General features: G+C 42.8%; 1 protein-coding gene across 3 annotated transcripts in view; it reads right to left on the bottom strand.

The window, feature by feature from the left end:
* Nucleotides 1-20802, bottom strand: part of MCC (MCC regulator of WNT signaling pathway) — a 428047-nt gene that overhangs the window by 165300 nt on the left and 241945 nt on the right. The window contains exon 1 of one of the 3 annotated variants that reach the window (XM_053907123.1): nt 79-199. The exons of the other annotated variants lie outside the window; for them this stretch is intronic. The gene's annotated coding sequence lies outside the window, so the exon portion shown is untranslated. Of the gene's footprint in view, nt 1-78; nt 200-20802 lie in introns of those variants that run through there. 3 annotated transcript variants of the gene reach the window in all.

Raw genomic sequence — 20802 nt, 5'->3', positions numbered from 1 at the left:
CGCCCATGGATCTGCCCAGGGGCTCTCAGCTGTGTGTACCTGGGGCCTGGGAGAGAGATAAGCTTCTCAGGTTCCTACCTTGTCAAGGGCTGCTATTCTCCTCGCCTGGCGTGGAGTGGAGTCTTCACCAACCCAGAGGTGTGGGTGTGGTGGCGGCACAGTCCAGGGATTGGCCTTGCTGCCCGCCCGTGCAGTAGCCTTTTAATGAACTCAGTGACTCAGCAGCGTCCCCTTCCCCCCACTGGCCTCCCACCTCACTCCACTCAATTGCAGTGATGCCCATGTGACAGCGCGTTGTCTCCACCGAGACTAATCCCATATCAATAAGAGCTTTCAGCACGACCCAGACCAGATTACTCTGTCTCACAACCACTTTGCTGACCTTCCCCGGGGGCCAGAGAATACTCCCCCAGCGCGTACTATTTACAGAAGAGTCGACATAAGCCGGATCGCTTGGTGTGATGATTTCACTTCCAAAGTTTGTGGCTTTAACAAAGCAACTCGGCAACCAATATTCAACCACACAACCAGGCACTGTGCAAGCCACCAGGATGAGAAAACTACGTCGGGTTTCACACAGAGGCAATGATAAAAATCGTTCTTGGGCTCCATAAAAGAGTACATACATCACCACTACCACCAGATCAAAAGATTACGTAATAAAAGCTGCATATGAAATGGCAGGTTAAGAGGGGCTCAAAACCACCAGATGTCTGGGCTTTGCTATTAGATTTCTTTGACAATAGACCCAAGGCAAGGCAACATGGCATTTTATTCTCAGATTAATCTAGACTAAGTACGATGCATTTTTGTTAAAGAATGCTAAAACAATTACTAAGATTTTTCATATCCAAACTAGTCTAAAGCACTCCTTAACCAGAGGTAAATGAAACTAAACTTGAGAGAAAGTGCCAGGGAACCAAACTGAGTACAGATCAATCGTCTCTACTTTCTCATCTTTCTCCAGCAATTTTTATCCTGTTCTTAAAATATGATGGCTGGCACAGGGGAACACTGGTCTCTCTCCACAGCCTTTTTGAGCAGATAAGATAAATAAGAAGGATGAGTACACAGCCTACGAACTGTCAGGGAGATCTCTGGGTGTTCCCAGAGAACCACTAACATACGTGCCTGGAGAGGCAGTCTTGAGATTTTGTAAGAACAGTTTAATCAGCATTACGCGTAAGAACAAGAATGCGAGGCCATATATAAAGTCGTCACAAAGGATTTTTCCAGCACTCAATGTTAAGTTATGAAGCCGGCTTGGCAGATGCAGCTCTTTGCACACAGAGCTCTCTCCCTCAAAAAAGCTCTACTTATTGATCTTGAACACAAACATTTTTAGCTCTAAAACTGTGATGATAGCAATTCGAAATTCAACCTCTTTTCCTCAGAAATACACAAAGATTAAAAAAAAAATGCACCAAATAAAAATTTACTTTGACTATTGAAATACCTGAAGCTTATATCCCGGTCTCTATTCCAACCAGTGGGGTGGCTCTAAGGGGTGCTGGGGCAAACACTACAGAGGAGAAAGCCTGGGGGGAGAGCCGCTCTCTCCAGGCAGGAAAACAGAAGGGGAGAGCAGAGATGCCAAGAAACCAGGGGAAATTAAGGGGAGATTCCTTCCAAAGGGGTTTGCTTTCTGTCTGACAATTACGACCAGAAGGGAAGCTAATTCCAACGACTTTCTGATCACAATGCCTTCTGCACTTTGTCAGATATTAGACCTCAGATTCAAGGTGGATTAATTTGGAAACTTAAATTGAATCCATTTTGAAGTCTTAATTTTATATGCACCAACAGATAAATGCGAACAGGTAATGATAGATCCACAAATACTTAGTGGGAAAGTGGAAATGTCCCTAACTTTCCCCTAAACACATGACGAGGCTGACACAGGCAGTCGAGGCTGACACAGGCAGTCGGGGGCTAGCGTATGGTTTTACAGACAAAGCAGCAGATTTTCCATCACAAGGTTGCTGCCCACTGTTGGTTAAGGAGGCAGGCAATCCAAGTGCCGATCTTGGTCTTTTTCCTTCTTTCTCCTTTCTCCTGACTCCTGCCTCACTAGCATTGTCCTCAATGAGTCCCTAAAACATGATGTGTTTTATGCTGGCGAGATGAAGGCGCTGCCTGAAGCTTTTACATTAAGTGCTGAAATGGAAATCAACTGATAGAGTGCAAAGAGTCAGAAGAGGGGGGTTGGAGACAGAAGAGTCAACAGCCACAGGCTTGTGCACAAGGAGTATGACTTATTGAGACTTCATTTCCTCAGCTATAATGAGGACATTACCTGCCCTGCTTGCTTCCTTCACGGGACTGACCTGGAGCCTCTATGGGTCAAGTCCATGAACATGGCTTTGTATTCATCGAGAAGGGGCCTCAACAGGATAAAGGAGACAAAGCCTGAGACCCAGCTTGCCACGTCCCTTGTGCACTTTTCTTCCCGTTTAGGCCATTTGTAAAGCGTGGATTGTCATTCCTGCTCTGTGTACCTGCCAGTGTCAACGTGGAGCTTGAACAATGCACTTGAAAATGAATGTTACAAAACAAGATGCTATCACAGGGCACATTCTTATCAGTCCTAAAAACTCTACGTTTTTAAAATATAAGTAAATCGTTCTAAGATTGAAATAAAGTCTTAAAGAATATTTTTATATTGTACTCCAAGGGAAAAAAATGCACTTGCTTTAAATAAGGGAAATCTAATAGTTTCAAATTGATGGATTAAGGGTGTGGGGGGTGGGGGTGGGGAATAAAACATTCTCCCAAGTACGACTACTGCATTAGAACTAAAGGTGTGAAGAGAAGCTCAGTTGACGTGGTGCACAGACCAGCTGTGGAACCCAGCACTGTTCTACAAGACATTTGAAGGATACACAAGGATCCTGCTGTCCCAGCCTGTGAGGTTCTATCCAGCCCTTTTGCCAGCAGGGAGAAAGGCCAGACACAGCACACAGACACCGTGTGCTGGCACCCAGCACAAACAACCACACAACTGGAGAACTCATTCAGTCCCGCAGGACTGCCCTAGACCCTCAAGTTTAGAATGACAGATATCACTGGAGCCTGGAGTCATTCAGTTCGAGTATCTCGTTTTACAGATAGGGAAACTGAGGCTTGGCAGCACAATGAAGGCACTTCCTTGGGAAAGATAGCATCCCAGCTCCACCGAGCACCCTCCCCATCCGCTCCACTAACCTGGGATGCTTATTGTCACCTAGCTGTAACTGTACTGTTTGCCCACCTGCCAATATGTGTATACACACCAAAAGACCTTAAATTATCTTAAGGCATTTTCTCCTCCCAGCTTGATCAAAATCTTTGTTCCCTTATCCTTTCCTTAATTATTTTCTAAATATTTAAATATTTCACGTGCTTTGGGGGCCTCGATGGCTCAGTCAGCTAAGCGTCCAACTTCTGCTTGGGTTATGATCTCACAGCTTGTGGGTTCGAGCCCCACAGTGACCCATGTACTAACAGCTTGGAGCCTGGAGCCCACTTCAAATTCTGTGTCTCCCCCTCTCTCTGTCCCTTCCCCACTCACGTGGGCTCTCTCTCTCAAAAATAAGTAAACATTAAAAAATTAAAAAATATATTTCAGGTGCTTTCAGGAGCCCTAGAGCCTTGAATAGTTTTGAACTTATAAAATAGGTAAATTAGGTAATTAGTCTATGAATCCTTCCTATATAGCTCCTTGTGGTTTCCATAACTTTTTTCCTTTTGTTTTTCTCTTTTTAAAAAATATTTATTTTTACTTATTTTTGAAAGGGGGAGAGAGGCAGAGAGAGAAGGGAGAAAGAGAATCCCAAGCAGGCTCTGAGCACAGAGCCCAATATGGGGCTTGAACCCATAAACTGTGAGATCATGACCTGAGCCAAAATCAAGACTCAGATGCTTAACCAACTGAGCCACCCAGGTGCCCCTCCATAAGCTTTTTTCTCACCTGACCCTCACAATAGCTCTGTGATGTAGGCAGGGCAAGGATTATTTCGCTAATTTCTGTGGTGCTCTAGAGAGGTCAAATGATTTATCTGGTGCCAGAACCAGAGTTAGACCCAGGTCCTCCAACCAAAACCTTGGCCTTTCTTTTTCCATTCATCCACATTGGGAGCCTATTCTACACCAGGCACAGCGGGACAAAGGTGGACAAAACAGAGCTCAGGTTTTCAGGGAGCTGGCATCTAGTGGACACACACAGAAGTTACAAACACATGGCTTCAGGGGCTAGAAGCTTTGGGGTCAGACTCACATTTGAAACCAGACTCCAATATTTACCAGTTATGTCAACATGGCAAGCCATGAGCAAGTATCTTTAAACTGAGGTTTCCTCCTCTCATAGGACCTGCCTCCAGGATCACAGGAGCTAACAGATGAGAGATATTTAGCACAGGGCCAAGTTCACAGTAAGCATCGGGTACACTCTGTTTTAATTAACATTAGCATAGTACAACATACAAAGGTCATTACTGGAGCAGGGTCCAAGGACACCCATACTTGATTTGGGAGACAGGGCTTCTGGAGGAAATGAATCTTAGAGAATGGCTCTAATGAAAGGGTTGTCATATAAAAGGATCTTCTTTTCATCTGTCCATCCATGTAGCTATCCTGTGCCTACTCTGAGCACAGCGCTTTACAAAATGATTCTCAGCAGGGCTCCCTTGAATAAGGGTTTTCCTAGAATACTTAAAATATGAGCTCATTTATAAGAGTTATACTCACAACTTTTCAGAGTTATACCTACTGGGTGAAATGAGGCATAGCTGCATGGTAATAGCTTAAGAGATAGACACCTATAAAAAGAACCTCAACGAAAGACTTGTGTTAGCAATACAAAAAAATGCTTCCCCCCACCCCCAAGGCTCGACATTAGAGTGGCCTGCTGAAAGAGGACCTTACTCTCATAGCAGAGGTGGAGCCTGAGAAGTTTGAGAGTTCAGTCATGTTTGAACCTCACCTTCCATTTGAAGGAAGAGATTTTACCTGGCTAAATGCTTACACATAGGCAATATTTGCTTACCAAAGGTAACATAGATAATAATCCCACACTCTCCACTTTGTGCTATGATTTCAACTTCCTCCCCATTTATACATTTCAACTCACCTGCTCCTGGTATCTTAAGGAGCTAACGTAGATGTAGTAAAGATATGGACAAAATGAGCTAGCCTATGAATTGTTTTTTAAGAAAAAAGTTCTGCTACTAAAGATATAAGAAAGTCACAAAGTATGATAATTCGTAAGCTGGATAATTCAAATTCATAATAAATCAATCCTTTGCATGGCCAACTTTAGGAGAAGGAAGTTGGCGTCTATCTGTGCTTTAACCCAATGGACAAGATTAACTCCTTTCTACAAAGTTCCTAAATCTTATGCAGAAGAAAAACTACCAACTTTCAAGAATACCCAGAAGCTATTTATAGCTGCCTCTCAGATGGCTCTCATCTGTCTCAGGCTGCGGCCCTGTAAAAAAAATGAGGGACCAAATCCTTTGGATAATGATCTTTGTAACTTTCTTCAACCTGATTTTTGAGATGGGAGATTTCCCTTCTCCTCTGAAATGAGGTGAAAGAACTGAAGAAGAAAAAAAAAGACCCACAAGTTTTTAACCATAACAAATATAATTGCTGTGAAGAAACTAACACTTGCTTTTAAGTGTACCAGAAACGGAGACAAAGAGGAAGTCACAGAAATTTTTGCAAACAACAGTACCACATTAAAAAGTAAAAACACCCGTTTCTTAAAAAAAATTAAAGAACTGAATCTTTTAAGTTTTGGGGTTTTTTTTTAGTGTTTATTTATTTTTGAAGGAGACAGAGACAGAGTGCAAGCTGGGAAGGAGCAGTGAGGGAGGGAGACACAGAATCCAAAGCAGGCTCCAGGCTGTCAGCACAGAGCCCGATGCGGGGCTCGAACTCACAAACCATGAGATCATGACTTGAGCCGAAGTCGGATGCTTAACCAACTGAGCCACCCAGGCGCCCCAAAAGATGCAGTTCTTTACAGATACATCTCTTGCCTGAAGAATTATAGAGGTCCCTGCTGTATTACCCAAACACAATGTCACCAACAACATGGCCACAAAAATGCTGGCCTGTGTTTCTTAATGCTCTAATGTATTACAAACTCATCATAAAACTCAGAGGCCTAAAACTGAGGTCAGATTCTGAAGTCATTCTGTGAGGGGTTAAGGGATGTGGTGTACATCCATATCCTATAGTGATCTAATTTTATCCAAGAGCAGATCCTAAAATACTTCAAGAAGTGAATACGATTGCCTCTTAAGTTACTTCCTCTAAATATCATCTCTTATAACCAGGATTTTTAAAGAAGCTGTATATCCAACAGAATAAGATTACATTCTGTATCAAGGGTCTGGGTTTTCCTGACAGGTTCTTACATCTCAAGATTGATGTTTTAAGTAATTCATTAACTCATGCATACAGAACTTATTCAGATTTTAGGGAATACTTGACATGTTTACCTGAAGTCATAAAGAACAAACTTATTAAAATGCTTTAGAAGTAGAGAAAGTAAGGCTTCAAAAATTATTTTCATTCCCAAAAATGCTATTGTTCCCAACTGTCATATATCAACGGTTCCCAATCAGCCATGCTCTGCTTAAGCAATGCAAGAAAACACCAGACTGTGCCTAAGGCAATTCCACTGGGTTCCTCCAAACAAAGCCCATAAAGACTACAAAGGAAATAGAAGGATGAAAGAATGTACAGTTATTTTAGACCTATCCTGATTTCCTTTAGGCTTTGGATACATGACTACCTTTATGGCTGCAATAATTTTATTATAAAGGCCCAGTACCGAAATTTCTTCTGGGAAAGAGTTTTATATTAAGTTGTCAAGCAAAAAGCAAGGTATGTTTTTTTCTCATTCAAGGCCACCACTGCACTCAGAACAGGAAAGGAGCTGCTTTCAAACATTAGACCATAGCCCCTGGTGTCTGTTCATCTACTAACACTCTCCTTCCATGGCTTTTCCTATAAGGAATCATCTACTTCCTGGGATATCATGTTTTGGTTAAGTTCCACATTCATCTTACCTATTCTCCAGGGGGGTGGGAGGGAACACCAAATCTGGCACACACACACACAAAAAAAGTGGAAGTAGAGAGAAGTAGATAATGTTTTTGTTAAATTTGCAAATGAATGGTCTACAGGCTATTTCATTTTTGCTTATAAAAATGGTGTCCATACTTATAGCCATTTTTGTCAACAGTGATCAGATTTGTAAGATTTAATGCCAATAGCATTTTTCACAGAACTAGAACAAACAATCCCAAGATTTATATGGTACCATAAAAGACCCCAAATAGCCAAAGCAATCTTGAAAAAGAGGAATAACACTGGAGGCAATCCCAGATTTCAAGATCTACTACAAAGTTGTAATAATCAAAGCAGTATGGTCCCGGCATTTAAAAAAAAAAAAAAGGCACAAAGATCAAAAGGCACAAAAGTTCACAAAGAACAGAAAACCCAGAAGTAAACCCTCAACTATATGGTCAATTAATCTTTGACAGAAGAGGAATGAATATACAGTGAGAAAAGACAGTCTCTTCAACAAATGGTGTTGGGAAAACTGGACAGCAACATGCAAAAGAATGAGACTGGACCACTTTCTTACACCATACACAAAAAAACCCTCAAAATGGATTATGGACATAACTATGAGACATGAAACCATAATAATCCAAGAGGAGAGCACAAGAAGTAATTTCTCTGACTTCAGCTGTAGCAACCTTTTTCTACATAGGTCTCCTGAGGCGAGGGAAATAAAAGCAAAACTAAACTACTGGGACTACATGAAAAATAAGCTTCTGCACAGCAAAGGAAATAATCAACAAAATTAAAAGAGAATCAACTGAATGGGAAAATGACATATCTGATAAAGGGCTAGTACCCAAAATATATAAAGAACTTACAAAACTCAACACCCAAAAAACAAATAATCCAATTAAATAATGGGCAGAAGACATGAACAGACATTTCTCTGAAGTTGACATCCAGATGGCCAACAGACACATGAAAAAACGCTCAATATCACTCATCATCAGGAAAATGCAAATCAAAGCCACAATGAGACACCACCTCACACATGTCAGAATGGCTAATATCAAAAACACAATAAACAACAAGCGTTGGTGAGGATACGGAGTGAAAAGAACCCTCGTGCACTGTTAGTGGGAATGCAAACTGGTGCAGCCATTGTGGAAAACAGGGAGGTTCCTCAAAAAATTAAAAATAGAATTACTGTAGGGCACCTGCGTGGCTCAGTTGAGCGTCCAACTTCGGCTCAGGTCATGATTTTGTGGTTTGTGAGTTCAAATCCCCATCAGGCTCTCTGTTGTCAGTGCAGAGCCTGCTTTGGATCCTCTGTCCCCCTCTGCCTGCCCCTACCTGCCTCTCACACACATACTCTCTCAAAAATAAATAAACATTAAAAAAAAAAATTACCATACAACCCAGTAATGACAACAAATACAAAAATGAGAATTCAAAAGGATACATGCACCCCTATGTTTATAGCAGCATTATTTACAATAGCCAAGATATGGAAGCAGCTCAAGTGTTCATCAATAGATGAATGGATAAAGATGTGGCATGTGTGTACACACACACACACACACACACACACACACACACAAAATTCAGCCACAAAAAAAGAATGAAATCTTGCAACAGCAAGGATGATCTTAGCAGGATGAAATTTGCAACAGCATGGATGATCTAGAGAGTATAATGCTAAGTGAGATAAGTCAGAGAGAGACAAATACCGTATGATCTCACTCATGTGTGGAATTGAAGGAACAAAACAAGCAAAAGGAAAAAAGAGGGGAGACAAACCAAGAAACCAACACTTAACTATAGAGAACAAACTGGTGGTTACCAGAGGGGAGGTGGGTGGGGGGATGGGTAAAAGAGGTGACAGGGTTTAAAGAGTGCACTTGTCAAGATGAGCACTGGGTGAGGTATGGAATTGTTGAATCAGTGTATCGTACACCAGCAACTAAACACTGTATGTTAACTACGCTGGAATTAAAATAAAAAACTTAAAAGATTTGTAAGATACAGTCTCTGACTTAAAGGACATATGGTTGAGTGTTTTTTTTCTTTTCATTGTAGCACCACAACTAGATGTCACCTATTACATTCAGTAGGCTCTTGTAGCACATATTTTGACATTAACAGAGGGATAAATTAGGGCAGGGAATGTGGTGACAAAGCTGTGGCTGTAAAGAGTGTTAAGCCCTCAACAGTACAACAGGACATTTTTCTGCCCAGACAAGTGACTCTGACCAGGAATTGAGGGCATCTAAATATACCTTTCCATAATTTGTCCATATCCTCCCTTCCTGCTCCCCAATTCTCCCTCTTAAATATTCATCCAGCACCTATTGGCACTTGGTGCTCTGTTAAATCCGGGTGGGAGTAGTTTAGAAAACGCGTATGAAGCCCTCATCATAAACTTCTATTTTAGTCTGGAATGCAAGGAATATAATAAGACTAACACACACCCCCACTCAACACACACATAAAATCTACACTGACTATGAGCCAGCCAGTGTATCTGATGAATGTATGTCCCCAGACTCAACGTGGCTGGGATTCAGAAGGAGGTTGGCAAGTAGGAAGACAAGTGTGGTGAGGAATCCGAAGGTGGAATTTGCAGAGGTGAAAGCAAACAGGATGTGTGGGGGCACAGGAACATAAATACACAGGCAAAAAGAAGGATTTGACCTGAGTGAACACAGGAAGGAGGAGAAACCAAGGTTTACTGGTACTACGGAAGTTCCATAAAGGACGAAATTAATCTCCAGTGAACATAGAGCCATAGGAACAATAATTTAGCACAGACCATAGGATAGGGACGTGTCCATTTTAATCTACCCCTTAGGCACCAGGATCCACCCCAACCAGGCACACATACTCCCAATATTCCAGAAATGTGCGGCTAGCATTGGCAAGTTGTTCATCAGAAGGGGTCACCCCAGAGGCAGCTACTTCACCTCTCTCCGGACCCTGAAGCCTTTGTAAATTAGCTCAGTGGAGGTCAGAAAAGATTTCTCATTGGTGAAAGTAGTGGTGTTTGAGATATGTAGGTGGGCTAAAAGTGTGGTAAGGCACTCTACCCAAGGACAAACAAGATAGGGGAATCTAACAAGCCCAACCTTACCCTGTGTAATGGTGCCCACCTCTAGATTCATGAACAATCCTGCATATAGCCACTGGCATGGAGGCCTCTCATCATCGGATCCTGACTAGGTTGGCAGAATTTTGCCCCCAGAAATGACACATTTGCTTCACAGTAACTTCTCACATACGGTATTGACAGAACATCTGAAAGTTCAGAGAACAGGCTCAGTGGCTGTTTCATGCCTACTTAGCCAATTAGCGTCTGCATATGCAGCAGGGTGGATAGGAGTCCAGTCTCACACTGGGAACATGACAGAAGAGTAAGACTTCTATCCCTCATCTACCTTGACTGCTGAAGGTTAGTGATGGCCACCCCAAACCCCACTCAATCAAACATAACCAAACTAGCTGAGAGGTCTGTTTGCAGCACACATGAATGAAGACGTTTTATTAGAAACTACTGTATCATAAAAACTAACATTTTTTAAAGTTTATTTACTTATTTTGAGAGAGAGAGCAGGCAAGGGAGAGAAGGGAGAGAATCCCAAGTAGGCTCTACACTGCTATCGCAGAGCCCGACGCAGGGCTTGAACTCACAATCTGTGAGATCATGACCTGAGCCGAAATCGAGTTAAATCCTTAACTCAATGAGACACCGAGGTACCCCTAAAAGCTAACATTTTTTAAATCATGAAAAATGAGAGTAGTTATGTGTGACACATGCCTGAAAAATGGATACTGCAAACTAAAATGGATTTTCCTTAAAATCAGAACCTAAACACGAAAAATAAAATGCTCTAAATTTTAAACTCATTCATGGTTTCTCCAAGAGAATGTCCCTAAATGCTGTAAGATTCCAAATGATTCCAAGAAGAATACATATTTGCAGTTTAGTATAGTGCATTTTGCTAACATCTGACATTTTATTTTAATGTTTGTTTATCTTTAAGAGACAGACACAGACTGCGAGCAAGAGAGGAGGGGCAGAGAGAGGGAGACACAGAATCTGCTGCAGGCTTCAGGCTCTGAGCTGTCAGCATAGAGCCTGACGTGGGGCTCGAACTCACAGCCATGATATCATGACCTGAGCTGAAGTCGGCCACTCAACTGACTGAGCCACCAAGGAACCCCTTGCTAACATCTGGCATTTAAAAACCAGAGGGTCGGGGCACCTGGGTGGCTCAGTCAGTTAAGCGGCCAACTTCAGCTCAGGTCATGATCTCGCAGTGAGTCAGAGCCCCACGTTGGGCTCTGTGCTGGTAGCTCAGAGCCTGGAGCCTGCTTCAGATTCTGTGTCTCCTCCTCTCTCTGACCCTCCCATGCTCATGCTCTGTCTCTCAATGATAAATAAACGTTAAAAAAAATTAAAAATAAAATTAAAAATAAAAGCCAGTGGGTATTTGATAACTAACACTCTACTAGATCTCTCAATAAGAATACATCAGCAAATAAAATTATGTTGGTACATAAATTACATACATAACCAATCTTTACCAATTCATTATACACACACACACATATGTATTTATATTTATATGGCCGGGGGGGGGGGGGGGGAGGGTGGGTACTAACAATACATACATATCGAGTGCTAAAAGGCAGGAAAAGCCAGACCCCTCTCTTTGCCGAGCAGCATGGTACACGTTTCCTTCTCACTAAAGTTAAATCCCTAGATATTTTCAGCATGAATGTTGGTTGCTGACAGCCACCATCAGACAGAGCTCTATGACCTGACTCCTCCGCAGGGAAGACCAGAGACAAGCCTTCATACCATTCTTGGAAAGTATTCTGACTGCCTCATCTTTTAGCCTCATCTTTTAAAACCAAAAGAATCCCACACTGCAGACAGCTTTGCTGTGTTTGCTTACAGTTGTTATACTTACACAACAAAATGTAAGCCTCAAAATATAACCATCTTTTTTTTTTTTTCTTAACTTTGCCAATATTCAAACACAAAATCTCTACCAGTTCGGGAAACATTTATCACCACCTGCAATTTCATTCTCAATTCCCAGCCCCTTACTCTGAAAAACTGTTCCTACCGGTCATGCACCAACACACACCGAATGCCAAGGCACAGAATCCCAGGCACAGAGCACAAAACTGGACAGAATGCAGTTCCTGCCTGCATGGCGCTGGGAGGGAGACCTTCTCATACTCTCCAGATTGCACAATTTCTACTGTGTCAGTCTGCTCTGTTGCTTCAAGAAAAAGCAAAAACAAAACCCACCTTGCTCCAAAGCTTTACCCTCCTTGCTGCTGCTTCCCTTTCCCGCTCAACTCTGGTTTTTCTTTACCTTTGATTTACACTAATCATTTTCATCTTTAATTCCTCCCACTCTTCTGTTTGTCGTGTTCCTTCTTCCTTCTGAAGTGTACTTGTTTTTCTGAATTTTATTTTTAATTTTTTTAAATGTTTATTTTTGACAGAGAGCACGAGCAGCGAGGGGCAGACAGAAGAAGAACAGAATCTGAAGCAGGCTCTAGGCTCTGAGTTGTCAGCACAGAGCTTGATGTGGGGCTCGAACCCACAAACGGTGAGATCATGCCCTGAGCTGAAGTTGGACACTTAACCAACTGAGCCACCCAAGAGCCCCAAGTTTTTCTGCATTTTAGAATTGTACGCCACAAGTCTTGTTTTCCAGTGAAAAGGTTCCTTGACCTGTATTTTAGAATAACCTACCCAAAACTGTTTTCTGTAAGACGGCAGTAACTGATTGCTGCTCTCATGTGCCGTGTCATCACTATTCCTATTTGCCACTTTATCCTGGGGTCTCTGTTCCTTACTGACCACCCCACTCCTCCCTAATCTTCTGCTGAGGAAGCAAACTCGTGGAACTAGGAATAAATATGCAAAAAAATCAGAGTCCTTGGGAGCTAGGGTTTAGCTAGTTGATAAGATAGGCCATGAGGCATTCAAACAGTCAACAGATTGTGAGCATGGCCCTAAGAGTTACACAGTGCCACGGAGGCTCGGAAGGGACAATGAACAAAATCTGTTAAATCTCATTCCAGAAGCCGTGTGACAAGTAAAGCATGATGGCCACAATATCCATAGCTTTTCAGAAATGCTCATAACCACCATAACCCTTCAGGCAGTGCACAGCAAGCAGGGTCCTAACAGAAAGATGTAGTCATAAGGAGAACACTAATGTCAACTGAAGCACGTGCAGACCCTTAACGAAGGAGGCCAGGCTAGCTACACCAACAGGCTGCCCATGGTGTTGATGGTCTTGTCAAAGGGTGTTTGGTAAGAGAGAGAGGCAGGCTGAAGGTCCTTCCCAGTGCACGGAGAGAGGGTGGCAACAGTTACCAGGCTTACACGTTTCAGAAGCCGCTGGACAAAAAAAGTAAGGTCAATTTCTAATTCCAGACACGTGCTGTCTTTCACACACACTCACAGTGGACTGGCCACTTCCTTTTGTTACCCTTGTCACTCAGTATTCTGTATTTCCCTCCCCAGAAGCTACTCTGTCCGGAAGAGGACACACCAGCTAATCCCCAAGTCCTGCTGAGCACTAAAGCGTTTCCCGACAGGGTGCATCATTCATTTGCTTGCCACTTCCTAAATCCTCCTCAGGCACAAGACACAGCACAAGAGGACCCAGGCAGCCAAGTCAGAATTTGTTGGATTGGCAGTTTTTGCAGAGGTATTGTCTCTCTGCGTCTCTCCTCCCACCCTGTCTCCATATTCTAGACTTTGAATACAAGGCCATGCACCATGGTGTGAATGCACAAAGGCTCAAAGCCACACACCAAGCGGCTCTGAAAAGTGCCCTGGGTTGTGGCCAAGGCCTGACATGCCCCCTGTTCATTCCCTTGAGCCTGCTTTCAAAGCCCACAAAAGGCACCGGTGTGGAGGATGGGGAGACACCACCCCATGCTCAATCCTGTGTGCTCATGGGTCCCTTCTCGTCAGCCACACCCACAGATCTTTCCATTCAACCCATGGCCATAAACTGAGGCTACCTTGCATGTTCATGTTGCTCTCTTATGCTGGGTTCGGTGGATGCAATGTTGAATCCCTGAGTAGCTTTCAGTCCAAGTGGAGAATCTCAAAAGTAAACACTTAAAATACAAGGTGACATGTGCTAGGATAAAGACACACATGAGATCCAGTAGCAAGCCAGGTCTGTACCTTGACTCCTCCCGCTTTGTCAGTCCCACGACCTGTGTTATCAACTCCAGCCCCTAAATTCTGAGGAATTTCTACTTCCCCACTCAACACTCACTCAGTTCATCAGCCTCTCCCTCCAGGATCACTTCAATCTGCTGACAGTTCTTTCTGCTTCTGTTCTCACCTCCACATGGCAGCCAGGCACATCTTTCAGACCTCTACTTCAATGCAGTGCCCTGCCCCCAATCCTTAAAAATATCAGTCAGTGGTTCCTCATTACCATCAGGATAAAGTCCATAGTACAATGCCATGTAATAACCCCTCTTGCCTTTCCACATCCCCCTGGCATCTGGTTTAGCCATACTGAAACACCAGTGGTACTCCCCAATCACCATGCTCAACACCGCCCCTGGGACTTGGCACACAAACCCTTCCCAGAACACAATCCCCACCTCCCCTCACATCCACACCCTTTACTTGGCTAGCTGCACCCAGGCCTTTGAAGTTTGAGTTTGGATATTTCCTCTGTGCTGCTCCTTTAAGTTCCTGGTATAAAACCTATACCTGTATCACAAATGCTTGGTAGCATAACTCTTACCTCTATCAGATGTCAGGCAACCCAAGGGGACTAGAACAGAACCTCCCATGGTCTCTTGATACCTGTTACAAGTAAGAAATCACAGGCCAGGAACTAGGACTTGGTTGCCTTTGTATCTTTGTCCTTAGATTTTGTGTTTTTTTAATGTTTTTATTTATTTTTGAGACAGAGAGAGACAGAGCATGAGCAGGGGAGGAGCAGAGAGAGAGGGAGACACAGAATCCGAAGCAGGCTCCAGGCTCTAAGCAGTCAGCAAGCACAGAGCCCGATGCAGGGCTCGAACCCACAGACTGTGAGATCATGACCTGAGCTGAAATCGCTTAACCAACTGAGCCACCCAGGTGCCCCAGCATCTTTGTCCTTAGCATAGTGCCTGACAGAAGCAGGTGACCATTTATGGAATGGACAAACTCTGTCTGGAGACTTCAGTGGAAGGCTTCAAACAGGAAGAGATCGTCTGAGTCTTGAAAGAAAGAAAATGGTTCACCCAAGGTTTGGGAAGACCCAGTTATGATTATGGTGTTGGTGGCTGTCATTCTAGGAGATCCTCATATTAAAACAAAGGCAAAGCCTAACTTCCCATTAACCTTGTGCTCCCACATCAATCATGGCTGCCAGAAACAGGCCCTGTCTTCCCCAGTACAAGACAAAGCACTTCATTTTGGTACGCCCTAAAAGATGACTAAGCTGAATTACTAAGACTAATTTTTATTCATACAACTGACCTGTGGACAACTAGAACTAAACGACTGTAACTCAAATGATAGAGCTGGTTTGTTACATTATTACTTATGTTCAGAGTAAGAATATAGTGTGAAATGCATCACAAATATTCTTACATCAAATGAGATGTTACTAAAATCACCTCAAAGCAACAAATAAACGGATACCTTTAAGCTTAAGCCTCACCAAACCTCTGGCCATATTCAAAAATCTTTCCTGTGCCCTGCAGACAATACACATCCTCAGATTTTTTTTTTTTTAACATTTATTTATTTATTGGGTGGGGAGGGGCAGAGCGACAGAGAAAGCAAATCCCAAGCAGGCTCCATGCTGTCAGCACAGAGCCCAATGTGGGGCTTGAACCCACAAACCATGAAATCATGACCTGAACTGAAATTAAGTCACATGCTCAAGTGACTGAGCCACCCAGACACCCCCACCCTCACATTTTTAGTAAGAGATCAAAACTTTCTTCAATTACCTGAATATTTTTGGACACTAAGTACCAGCACTTCCATTCTCCCTCCACCCCACCCCCGCAACAAAGAAATAAATAAAATAAAACCAAAAACAATAGAATGCCTGCTGGGCCCAAGACAGGTGGCCAGCATTACAAATCAATTTAAAAGACTAAGCTTTCAAACAGGCTATTTTTTTCTTTAGAATAAAACATCAAGTATTTTATACATAATTCAGTTAGAACTTGACTCATACTCCTACCAAATTCTCTCCCTCCACTATCATATTGCCTCAATTACTCAACTATAGGCTAAATAGAAACCATAGTTTAGTCATTTGACAAACACTTACTAAATGCCTAAAATATGCTAGGTAGGGGCTAGAATAACCACTCCTCTCTCAAAGTAGCCACCGATTTCTTTGTTGTTCAGTCAAAACTGTTACTTTTCAGTCATACCTTGTTTGGTAACAAGCCTCTCTCCTTCCTCTATTCCAGGGGTCAGGAAACTACAGCCCATAAGCCAGATCTGGCCTGCTGCCTATTTTTATAAATAAACTTTTATTGGAACACAGCCATGCCCATTCACTGACACGGAGAGGATGTGCTTTTGCTGTTTTAAGAGCAAAGTTAAGTAGTTGTGACAGAGGGCATATGGCCCACAATACCTCTAATATTTTCCATCTGGCCCTTACAGAAAAAGTTTGTCAAGCCCTGCTCTATCTATTATAACTTTCCTTTTTGTTTCCTCCCTACCTTAGTGACTGTGTCTTCACGGGCTTTTGTCATTCTGTGGCCCAGTGAAAGTATAAGCTGGTGCCCCAGGATCTGTCCGTCTTTCCACCTGACACATTCTCCCTCCATCCCTCCATCATAGTTCCCACAGCACCCAAACATCCCTCCATCACAAACCTGGAGGGTAATTCTCCGCGAGCCCGTCTACCCCAGCAGACTAGGCTCCTTGAGGATGGGGCCCATGTGTTACAGCCATAATTCAGCATACTACAAGGCACACAGTAGCCATTCAAAAAATGTCAACGAGACAGACAAGTGTTTACAAGGATAAATATATTTAAAAGCTCTGAAGGGGCGCCTGGGTGGCTCAGTTGGTTGGGCATCCCACTCTTGATTTCAGCTCAGGTCACGATCTCACGATTTGTGAAATCAAGCCCCACGTCAGGCTCTGTGCTCACCCTGCAGAGCCTGCTTGGGATTCTCCCTCCCTCTCTCCCTCTCTCTCTGTCCTCCCCTACTTGCTCGCTCTCTCTCTCTCTCTCTCTCAAAATCAGTAAGAAAAAATAAGCCTCTGAAAAAAATTCAGCCATAGACCCCCCGGGAAAAACACAATAGTTGTTCAATTCACAAAATTTTTATTCTTTTGTGTTATCAGTTCTGATGTGTCTATAGACAACACAGGTGGGTGACAAAGTGGAACCCCTACTAGAAGGTTTCTCTTTGAGATAAGGGTTGAAAGCCTGCGTTTGCCATCTACTAGCTGTAGAATTTCAGTTAAGGTGTCCACTCTCAGACCTTCAGTTGCCTCATCCAAAAAATGAAGATAATTAGATAGTAGGTGGTTGTGAAACCAAGAATATGTGTCAAATGCCCACCACCTTGTCAAGCAATTTCAGTGCTTAATCAACAGGGGCTATTATTTTTATGGACAAGTTCTTCTGCTTTAAGGCTCCAAGTACACTGGCAATGAACATGGCTAGAATTATCGTTATCTGTGTGTCCCAGCAGCACACTTCAGCTTTTCATAGCAGGAGCCCAGGTTCAGGTGGTTGGTTCATATTTAACATATGACAAGCATTTGGGTCTTAGAGCAATAAAATAAAATAAAACCTCCAACTATAGGAGCAGAGCCTTTCACTCTCTTCCATAAAGCTTCATCAGGTACAAAACATCAGTGCTGGGGGCACTTGGGCGGCTCAGTCGGTTAAGCATCTGACTCTGAATTTCAGCTCAGGTCATGATCTCATTGTTCGTGAGTTCAAGCCCCATGTCGGGTTCTGGGTTGGCAGTGCAAAGCCTGCTTATGATTCTCTCTCCCTCTCTGCCCCTCCCCTGCTCACTCGCTCTCTCAAAATAAATAAACTTAAAAAAAATGTGCTGATACAGGGTGCCTGGGTGGCTCAGCCGGTTAAGCGTCTGACTTCACCTCAGGTCACGATCTTGCGGTTCTTGGGTTCAATCCCCCTGCATTGGGCTCTGAGCTGACAGCTCAAGGCCTGGAGCCTGCTTCGGATTCTGTGTCTCCTTCTCTGATCCTCCCCTGCTCATGCTCTGTCTCTCTCTCTCTCTCTCTCAAAAATAAATAAAAATTTAAAAAAAATTGTTTTTAAGAGTGCTCATGCTAAATGGAATCAACAAAATATTCTGTAAATTGTCTTTTCCAGATAGGTTTTACCATTATGTTTTTTTTTTTTAGCTATAACACATGCCTTGGAATTCAAGCTGCCAATTTTTAAAAGTAGGTATTTAGGTATTCAAAAGGACAATTTTAAGTGAATTTTTAACACTTATTTTTAAGTTAAATATTTTTAACATTTATTGTCAAGATACTTTTTCTAAATCAATGAATATATGTGAAACTTCGTCTTTTTTAAGGTAAAGGCTGTCATACGGGCATTGGGACAGACATACATGGGACAGACACGTCAAAATAAGAAGAGGGAGTAATACTAACAAATGCACCAAAAGGGGAACACACAGATATCCCACAAGCATATTAAGACATTTGGAGAGGCTGGGAATTAAGGAGAAGGGTGGAGTCTTAAGCTAATCAGGGGAAAAGCTCTGCCCTCCACCTCTACCCCTAAACTGACGCTCTGGTTCCATCATGTGACTATGATGGATGGCCATAGCACTGTCATTTATCTTCCAGAGTGAAATCGGAGAATCCAGGCAGAGCTCACTGAGCATTGCTCATGGAAGTATTAGCCTATCTATTCCCAGGAGACAGGAGAAACACTGAAAGGTCAAAAAGGACATGTGCACTATGTGCACACCATGCCCAAACATCTCACTCTTCTTGCAACAGGGCACATTTCTGGGAGCCAGGGAAGTATGCAGTAGATATGCAAAACCTAATTCTTCAGTATTTTTATTTTCTGCAGCTTGATCTATTCTCTATTGACCAGACTTCGCAAATGGCTTAGCTTAGAAAGGAACCACAACTCCTAACTGAGCATCTGGCTCCTCAGAAGATGGGCAGGGAAGAGGGTAGGGGCTTCTCTTACTCACCAACCTGAGTGAGGCTGGCTTATAAACACTTCATCTATAATAAATAGCTTTTAAAATGTATGCTGGGTAGGTGGATCCATACCCTGGCTTTTATTAATTTTATTCTTTTGCATCTCTAACATTTGCATCTCTTGTGATGAGCGGGTAGTTTCATCACTAAGCTGAAAGGTTGGGGGCTGGGCCGAACAGTTTGAGAAGCAGAGTGAATGTCAGACAAGGGCAAAGGGCACTGTGTGATCTGCTGAGTGCTTCTGCTTTCTCCCTATTACTGACATTACCATCCACTCAAACAGGAGGATAGAAGGTAGGTCAGGATAATCAGTTAAGTGCATTAGGGTTCTCCCCCCCTTCTTTCTTACAAATCCCACGTGGGCAACTAATGAGAAAATGCCTAGAGGTAGAAATGAACTTCAGGACACCAAAGTGTGGGTGCATTTTGATTCACGCAAGTCAAAAAGTAAGTTACCCACCAATAAGTTAGGGAGCCATCACAGATGAACTCACATCACAGATGAACTCACTGTAGAATTCTGTTAGAATACAAATGTCTTCTCAGGCATTTTCCATCATGAAAACCTTTGATTTGCACACAATGTGTTTGGTGATTATTCCAGGCAAGTCAAGATATGCTCAGACATGAAGAAACCTCAGTTTTAAATGTTTAGCTACCTTATCAAATAAAAAATTAATAACTATCATTCTAATAGAGAGACAACATTCTAAGAATGGCTTTGGAAATAACCTAGAATGAAGATTATCCATAGAAATTGCTGACATATTATGGACAATATGTAATTTGTGTGTTTTTTTTTTTTTTTTTTTTTTTTAATTTTTTTTTTTTCAACGTTTTTTATTTTTGGGACAGAGAGAGACAGAGCATGAACGGGGAGGAGCAGAGAGAGAGGGAGACACAGAATCGGAAACAGGCTCCAGGCTCCGAGCCATCAGCCCAGAGCCTGACGCGGGGCTCGAACTCACGGACCGCGAGATCGTGACCTGGCTGAAGTCGGACGCTTAACCGACTGCGCCACCCAGGCGCCCCAATTTGTGTGTTTTTAATGGGAGTAGGGATAGAGTCTAAAACAAATCCCTATACAAGAGAGAAATGTAGTAAGACAGCAGTTTCTAAACTGTCCTCTGCCTCCTGAAAGGGTTCACAGCTTCCTGCAAACAATCAGGTATTTGCTGTCAAACCCAAAATGCCTGGAGAGGTAACTTGTTAGTTCCTTTTAATGTTTCTGGTTGTTTTCAATGGTGGGGTGCTGAAGATTTCATTTGAACAAAGAGTTCCGTTGCCAATTCAGTTTGGAAACTATTGTTTGGTAGGTGCCTAGCAGTCTGTGCACAGAGAAGTTTGAGGAAACAGCCTTTGGCATTGAATTCACTCCAGTGGCCTTTCCTTGGGGCCGTCAGCTCCTGCTGTGACTTCCAATAGTAAGTTACTGGAATTAAGAAATCAGCAATTAAACACACACACAATGATCAATTGTTGTCTTTATCCACAAATTTATC

The sequence above is a fragment of the Panthera pardus genome, unplaced genomic scaffold (genome assembly GCF_024362965.1).
Source record: "Panthera pardus isolate Hobbes unplaced genomic scaffold, ASM2436296v1 HiC_scaffold_2, whole genome shotgun sequence".
In the NCBI taxonomy this organism is placed as follows: domain Eukaryota; kingdom Metazoa; phylum Chordata; class Mammalia; order Carnivora; family Felidae; genus Panthera; species Panthera pardus.
Note: the sequence above shows the minus strand (reverse complement) of the source record. Positions and strands in the feature narration are given on the sequence as shown.